Genomic DNA, 7,863 nt, shown 5'->3' on the forward strand with positions numbered 1-7,863 from the left:
AGCATCTCGGAAAGCAAAATGGCAAAGTGTTTTTTAACGAGGTGTGGGGAAGCTTTCCTTGATAACAGATTTTATGTCACTGTGTTTATTTCTTCAAGGTTTAGGTGGGTGGAGTGTGGGCTGTGGGCTGTATCCCTTTCAGGTAAAAGCCATCTGCAGAGGTGGAGCTCTCTTTGTTGTTCTTTTTCTTTTAACTTCTGCAGAAAGCCACAAAGAAAGTATTTTTCTGTGTAAACAGGTGAAAGAGGCATCACCAGAGTGAACCAGGAGGGTTCAGTTTGCAATAAGCATGTTTAAAGGTGAAATGGAGGAATTACGCAGGAACATAACACCAGCAGTTTGTTGACATGGTGGGGTTTAGGTTACTAGACAGGCTCCAGCAGTTAGCGCCGGTTCTATCCTTTCTGCTCTACCTCTGCAGCTGTGGCTTTAAAATTCACACTTCTGCTAAGTTTGTTCTCACCTGTGTAACAGTGACTAAACCTCGAGTCATCACTGAGGCCTGGGCTGCAATGACAGGGTTCTTCTGGGTTAAAATCTCTTCCAGTATATTTAAACTAAATCAAACTAAACTGACTCTACTTTTTAGCCTGATTGTCCACAGAGGACGTGAATATGCTTCAGCTGACGCTATTGGAACCCACACCTTTCTTTCAGGGGTGAGTTTCCCAGAGTTTTTCCCAGAGCCCTGGTGGAATGTCTTTATTGGAGCATTTCTCAGCTTTTCCCACATGGTGTCAGCATCTCTCAACGAGAGGGCTGCGGTAGGTCCTGTTCACTTGCAGTTTTACCCGGGGTTTAACCAGAGAGCAGAGGTTTGGCTGGAAGCTTTTTCCTAAAAGTGTGATTTTTCATCTCCTGGGTGACTGAAGGCAATAGGAGAGGAGCTTGGAGGAATGGACAGAGAAGATTGTGTCCCTTGCTCTATTAAGAACTCACAGTTTTCTGTCTTTGCTGGTTACTGGTTCTGTATGATGACTGCAAGCCAAAAGGGGACTGTGACCATGGACTTGTTCTGGATGTGCTGTGGGTCACTTGGAGCCTGCCTGGGCTGTTGTGTCTTTCCAGAGGTCATCACCTAGGGCCTGGGGAGGTTGTTAGTGCATTGCGAGAGTGTCTTCTGCTGCTTGTCTTTGCATATAGTCTGTATTTTTTTACTTCAGGTAGCTTCCCCTCGCAGGAAGGAGAAAGGAGTGTTCTCATCTTGGTTAAGTCACTGAAGCTTCATTTCATAGCGTGTTTCAGGCCATGTGCCATGACTGACAAACTTGATGCATGTCTGCAGGACAAAATGCTTGTGAGGAAGGGTTCTTTTTGTATTGCTGATTGTAAAAGGAATTAATTTCCAAGCTGAAGATCGCCATTACTGCTTGGCAAGGAGATACGTTTCTCCTTCCTGGTGCCGTACAGGATCTGTGAGGCATGGCTAGTTGTTAGAGCCAGGAGGTGTCTCAAGCACATTCAGACTCCCCTCTGCTTTTGCTTCTCCTGCCTCTCTCCCACTCCGTGTGTTTTGCATGCTTGAGGGGAGCATGCAAAGTTGTGGTGTTACGTATGGCTGGCTGGACCATGATCCTGAGGGATGAAGACTAAACCTCCCCAGGGAAGTGGAGCAGAGCTGTCTGCTTGGGTGAGCTGCTGCAAAGCAGGGTGTGATGCCCTGCGTGCTCCCTGTTGTAGCTTTGGAGCAGGTCTCTGGGGTAAGCATGTACCAGAAGCCCTAAGTCCCCAGAGTGGTGCAGCTTTTCTGCAGAACTGATGTCTCACTAATGCATCACCGTCATGCCCCCTTGTGCAGGAGCAGCAGTGGCTCTGGTGCTGAGGTGGCTGACACAGGAGCCAGGAGAGTTGCGCTGTAGTGCTGCAGGATGGTGCTTCACCATCTCAGGGTAAGCTGGCACGTTGAGTACACGTCCAAGGGCTGCAGCCCAGGTCACGCCCTCAACAGGATGCCCATCTGAGGAGGCATGTTTTGGCATCATTTCAGGTCTTGGTTGTGATGGCGTGGAGACCATTTGTGTTGTTTGTTATCTGCAGAACGCTTCACAGCAGCCTCCAGTCTCTGGCTGCACGCCTCTGGCTGTTTGTTAGGCTGTGCAGGCAGCCTGGCACACGAGGGGTTGCTCATCTGTAGCTGGGTGTGGAGGCCTGCCAGGAGTTGCTGGTAATAAAGATGTTTTGGTGAGTTTTGTAAGGATCTGGTCACTGGCCAGGCCTGCTGCAATCCCCTCACAGTCCCCTGGAAGCCATGTCTGTTGGGGCACAGTCTGTGGCACTCGGTGACTCTCACCCACTGCACGTGGTTGGGTCTTGAAGCTTGAGCAGCAGCACTGTAGCTACCTGTGACCCTCTGGCAAGGTAGGTGAGAGTGGCTGTGAAGGAAGGTGTTAACCTCTTCAGAGGAGACTTGCGCACCTCCTTGTTGAAGAGCAGGACTGAGCTGCAGAGTGGCAATTGCTGCTGGCTGTGTTAGTCATCCAGAAAGAGACTTGGTTTTCCTTCTCCCCCTCCTTGCCCTGGCACGGGCTATAGAGGTTCTTTCTCACTGCTTGGTGTGGCCAAAACTTAGCAGAAGAAACATGTTATCTCCAAGGGAATCGGTCAATTTTCCCCTGAAGTCATGAGCTTCTATTTGTGCAGCTTCAGTGGTGAGATTTTGCACTGGTGGGGTTGAGTTTTGCTGTGATAGTCCCGGCGTCTGAAACCAGTTCACAAACGTATGCAAACGTGAAGGTGTGTGTGTGTTCACACCTTCTGCCACACAAACATTTGTGTGGAGATGGGTGATTCCCTGCTAAGAAGGTTGTGCTCACTACCTGTGGTAGTTACACTGAGAAACTAGGTTGCGTGGAGGGTTTAGTACCAACCAGCCACTGTCAGAGGTGGGGCAGTGTGCTGCTTCTGCTGCCACAGAGGGCAATAGTTACTTTACTTCTCTTGTAATTAGAACTGGTAAACCAGAATGCTTAAATTTCCAGAGCACAAGAAGGCCCGTAGGATCAGAGGAAGTCACTGGTGATATCTTGGTTGGACAAAGATTTTTTTGGGGTGTCCAACTCGGCACCTTCATTTTCAGACAGTTGGGTGGGAAGTGAGCTGCCTTTGGGTGTGTGAAACATAAAAGCTTTTATTGCCTCTTGGAAATGAAAGCTTAAAGGAGTCTTTTGAAAAGGTGTTTTGATTCGTGAGTCACTTCTCTTGCAAAGGTTTATTTTTTACTAGCTGGTTAGTAAAGAGCATGTTAAAAGCACCTTTCCCCTTCTCTGGAGCATTCAGCCACTTGGAGTTTGGTTGTCAGGTGAGTATAAACCAAGATATCATCACAGATGAGCACAGCTTTTGAGCTTTACACTGCTGCATAGCCTTGAGAACAGGAAGGGCCTGAGAAGTAGCTGCATTTGCCACTCTCCCAAGCAGTTCTGGGTTTTTCCAAGCCTTAACAGACCTACATGGAATCCAGCTGCTCTTGTTGCACGTCCAGTAAAAGTCAGCACCCAGGGGAGAACATTGCAAAGCGGTTTCTCCTTCCTGCGTTGTTTCAGAAGGAGGCTGGGTTGCGTGTGTGTAGCCACTGGGGTTTTACCTTCTCTCCTTCCTCATATTCATAGCATGAAAAATTCATACCAGCTCTCCAGGTATCCTGTGGCTTTCAGTGGATTTCAGACCATGCTTCTCGTCATAGAAGAAGGAACTAGAATTGATGGGAGAAGTTCTGATTTTGGTGCAGGGTGCTGTGTCCAGGGAAGCCTTTTGGATTATTTAAGGCCCTGGAAGTTATTTGGTCTTTTCCTCTCCTGTAGGATGATTCCAGACATTAGAATTGTCCTTCAGTCACACAAATTTCCCCCAAAAAGCACAGTATCACTCAAAAATCAGATTTTTATACAACAGAGAGAGGAAATGTCTGCTTGCTGGCTTATTTTAGACAATTGAATTAAAAACCCCAAAGCAGCAGGAAGGGAAGTCGGAGTTTCGCTTCCTGCAAGCTGAAGATTTGCATGGGTTCAGCAATGACAAATACATGAGCTCATGCCTAGATGGGCTCTGCATCTGCCACGCATGTGGCAAAGGTGAACCCAAAGTCTCCCCTACTTGTTAGGACTTGAATTTGATGTCTGCGGCAGTGGCAAGTGTTTGTCTAACATCAGGAAGATTTGACTCCATGCTTGGGTAATACTCTTCGCTCTGTGAAGGACAGGGGGCTTGCTGAAAGATGGGAGTGAAAAGTAACTTCCAGTGCAGGTTGGAGGTAGGATAGCCAAGAGCTGTGCATGTGTGTACCTGAAACTGCTGCAAAACCTGGAGGCACGGGGCCTGCGGGAAGGTTCCCATGCGTGGTGCTAGTAACAGAGGAGCTACCTCCATTACTGCTTTTGCAGTTGGCAGTTTATCTGTTTTAGTGCTTGGGGAAGAAGAGCAGGATTGACTCGGGTGAGGTGGTCTGGGAATGGATTGTGCTGCTGCCATTAAACACAGCATGATGCTGTTTCATTATTTTTTCCTTATGTTTCAACTGCATGTTCTTGTCCCATCCTTTGTGCCAAGAGTAGGCTATGAGGTGGTCTTGCCACCTTCTAATCCATGACAAGCCTCTGCTTTTCAGTCTGGTCGTGCCCTTTGGTCTACTTGCCTTGAGGTCACAAAACAGCTTGTAATAATACAAACAAGGAGCAGCTGAGGTCTCGGTTGACTTGAGTTTCTCATGATCCATCATACAGTGGCTCAGGTAGGAGGGGATAAATCCCCTGATGTGGAGTCAAAAACCAACACTGGCCCTTTTGAGGAGGTGGATCCCAGGCAAGGCACTTGTGCTGGCCAGCTGGGAAGGAAGATGGTCAGCTGTGCCCCTCCGACGTGACACCTCTACCTTCAGAACAGGACTTTGGATTCTTTTTCCATAGAGAAAAAGATGTGGGGAAAGGAAAGCAGAGCCCACTCTCAGCTATTCTGATTGCTGCAGCATGCCACCACCCTTCCTTATCACACACATGCTTTATTTTTAGGGTTGCCTTTTGACTTCAGCTCATTCTTTCTTAGGGTGACAAGGACTTCCCTCCCACAGCTACCCAGGTGGCACATCAGAAACCACAGCCCTGCCTGGAGATGCTTCCCCTTCCTGGTCACATTAATCAGTTCATTCACCAGCAAGTGATGGGAAGCAGCACCTGGGACAGCACGAGAAGGGAGAGGACAAAGTGGTATCTGCTCTCGGATGTGTGGGAGCAACTGCACTTAGTGAGGCCTTGTTATGGTTTACTTCCCCCTCATTCCAGTTTATCTCCCTTCCAGCCCAGATCCATTTGACACTGAGGGCTTTTAAATGTATGTGCCTAGCTGAAGCACTAGCAGGGAAGGAGGAATGATTAACAGCCATACTTTATCAGAGCTTTGGAGTGATGAGGTTTTCCACAATGACTTGGAGAAAGAATTGCAGGAATTGTCAGAAGGCTGGTGGCTTTCTGCATGTCCTGGTTCTGTGTCGCATGGTGTGTCCCTGATTCAGAGCTCCTGCTTCAGCAGCCTGCAGCTCTTGCGCAAGTGAGCTCCCTGCACTTGGGGCAGTTGAGGCTTCTAACCTAATTGTGGTGAGCAAGACCTCATGTTTATTGAAGGAGCCTTGGGTTGAGACTGTTATTGTCTAGAGTTGTATTGTGGTGTCGAGGTCTTGAGATGCTTCTTATCACTGCTTGTACCTCTGGACCGGATGCTGAAACTAGCCTAATACTTTCTCTCTACGGAGACGTGTTTAGTGAAAGCAGAAATGGTCTTTAGTTTTAGCACTCAAATGTCAAGTTGCACATCTTCTGGTTTTCTGTGAGGTTCCTTCCTTTTTCATTCCATGGTTGCCATTATGAGGCATGTTTTGTGAAGTATATTGATCATCCCTGTGTGCCTTGAGGCATGGGTTAACTGGGGAGATCAGGAGGAAAAGGTCTCTACACACTCATCATGGCACGTTGGCCTGGTTGAATTGCAGAGCTGGATTATTCAGGCAGCTCATCTCAACTAGCATGGCAGTTACTGCTTGTACCTCATATGTAGGTGTCGCAGCCACCAGAGCTGCGGTCACTGCCTCTTCCTGGGAGCACTTTGCACAGGGATGTGGTATTTTGTTACTGATTGCACTTCTAATGTAAAAGTGAACAGTAAACATTACAACATCAAGGTTTTTTACATGAACATTGGTGAGTCGCATTCAGGTATATCCAGTGGAGCAGTGTTAAAGAAGTTGGGCTAAAAGTTAAAATAAAGGCTACTACTTAATCTGTTGGTGACTTGTTTACATATACCAACAGAGGAAGGAAACCAGCTCTTTTTCTACTTAGTTTATTTAACGTGTTTTTTTCCTGCAGGGCTGATACAAAGCTGGGTTGAGCAACAGGCAGCTCTTGACAGGACCAGAAGGAGATGACATGAACTATTGTGATACATATGAGATGCACCCTACAGAGGAAATACCATAGAAAAACAAAGGTACTTTAAAAAAAATGGTGTAATTTATTGTCCACAAATAGAGAAATACAGTCAGTTTTCAGACTTCAGCAGGGAACCTCAAGTCAGAATCTTAGGCTACTGTTAATGTGATTCATCTCAGTAAGTGGCAAGTTTGTTCTGTCTGTTCAATTATCTGGCTGATAAAAACCTGAAGGCTTCTCAGTCTGTAGAAGGGGAATGGCTTTTATCAGTCAGGAGACAAGTACAGTTGCATGTTCTGCAGTTTTCTTTGCTAGAATAAGTTAGGTGAAAGTATTTTGTGTGAGAAGTTATAGTTAAAGCAGTGTATTTTCAGGGTACATTCATGTACGTATTTATCTTTCCCTGTGTAAAGCAGCTTTACATATATGCATATACATTGAGAATATATTGTTACTGATGGAGAAAACTAACCTGAGCCTGTATTATGGGTATTCCTTGCTCTGGCAGAGTTCTTAGCCCAGTGTCTTGCCTGAGTGAGGATTATAGGAACAAACACAGAACAAATGACTCGTCAGTGTCAGCCATAACCCCCTGTTTCAGAGGTCAGAGAAGCAGCACTTCTGCACGTGTTACATGGACATTCTAAAAGCAAATGCATGAAATAGTTGGATGGGGTTGTAGTTTAGCACAGGCAGGTGATGCAGAGCAGAATGTGCTTTCTTCCCAATTCCCAGCTCTTGGCAACATCCCATACCCCAGAGCCAAATGGTATATGAAGAAGAATTGATTTAATTATGACAGCAGCCAGCTGTATAACTGGAAACCTTGTCTGAAAACCAGCTTACTGAATTCTTCCCTTGGAAGGTTGATTTTAATTCTTCCGTCTCTAAAGGAATATTTATCAGCCTGTGATCCAGAGAGTTCCCTGCATCATTCCTAATGGATCTACGCGTGGTATTGAAAAAAGTATGAATTTCTTCTTCATGTATTTTGCTCCATATGGCTGTGTATGTTCATGGGAACATGCCTTATGTTTTGCACAAAACTGTCCAGCTGCTGTTCTGGAGGGTGAGGCTCTGCACCCACACCAGCAGTTCCCAGGTTATTCATCTGTCCTTAGGAATCTTGGCTCTTGTAGTAAAAGCACCAACTGGCATTACATTCTGGGCTTCTTTTCAAGGTCTTATTTTACATGACAATAATCTGTTGTTCAGCTGCCATGTTCCTTTCAAGTACTGACCCTGGCAGTAATCTTGAACACATCACTGTCCTTTGCATTGAAATCAAACTGCAGTGAATGGCATCTTTATTAGCACTGACTGTGTGAATGCAAAACACATTTTCAATAGCTTATAAATGAAATACATATCTGACTTCAAAGCCAGCTGCTAAAGTCCTTCTAGAAAGACACATTGATTGGGAAGGGAGAAGAAAACCCACATTCCT

The sequence above is a fragment of the Nestor notabilis genome, unplaced genomic scaffold (genome assembly GCF_000696875.1).
Source record: "Nestor notabilis isolate BGI_N333 unplaced genomic scaffold, ASM69687v1 scaffold25891, whole genome shotgun sequence".
In the NCBI taxonomy this organism is placed as follows: Eukaryota; Metazoa; Chordata; class Aves; order Psittaciformes; family Psittacidae; genus Nestor; species Nestor notabilis.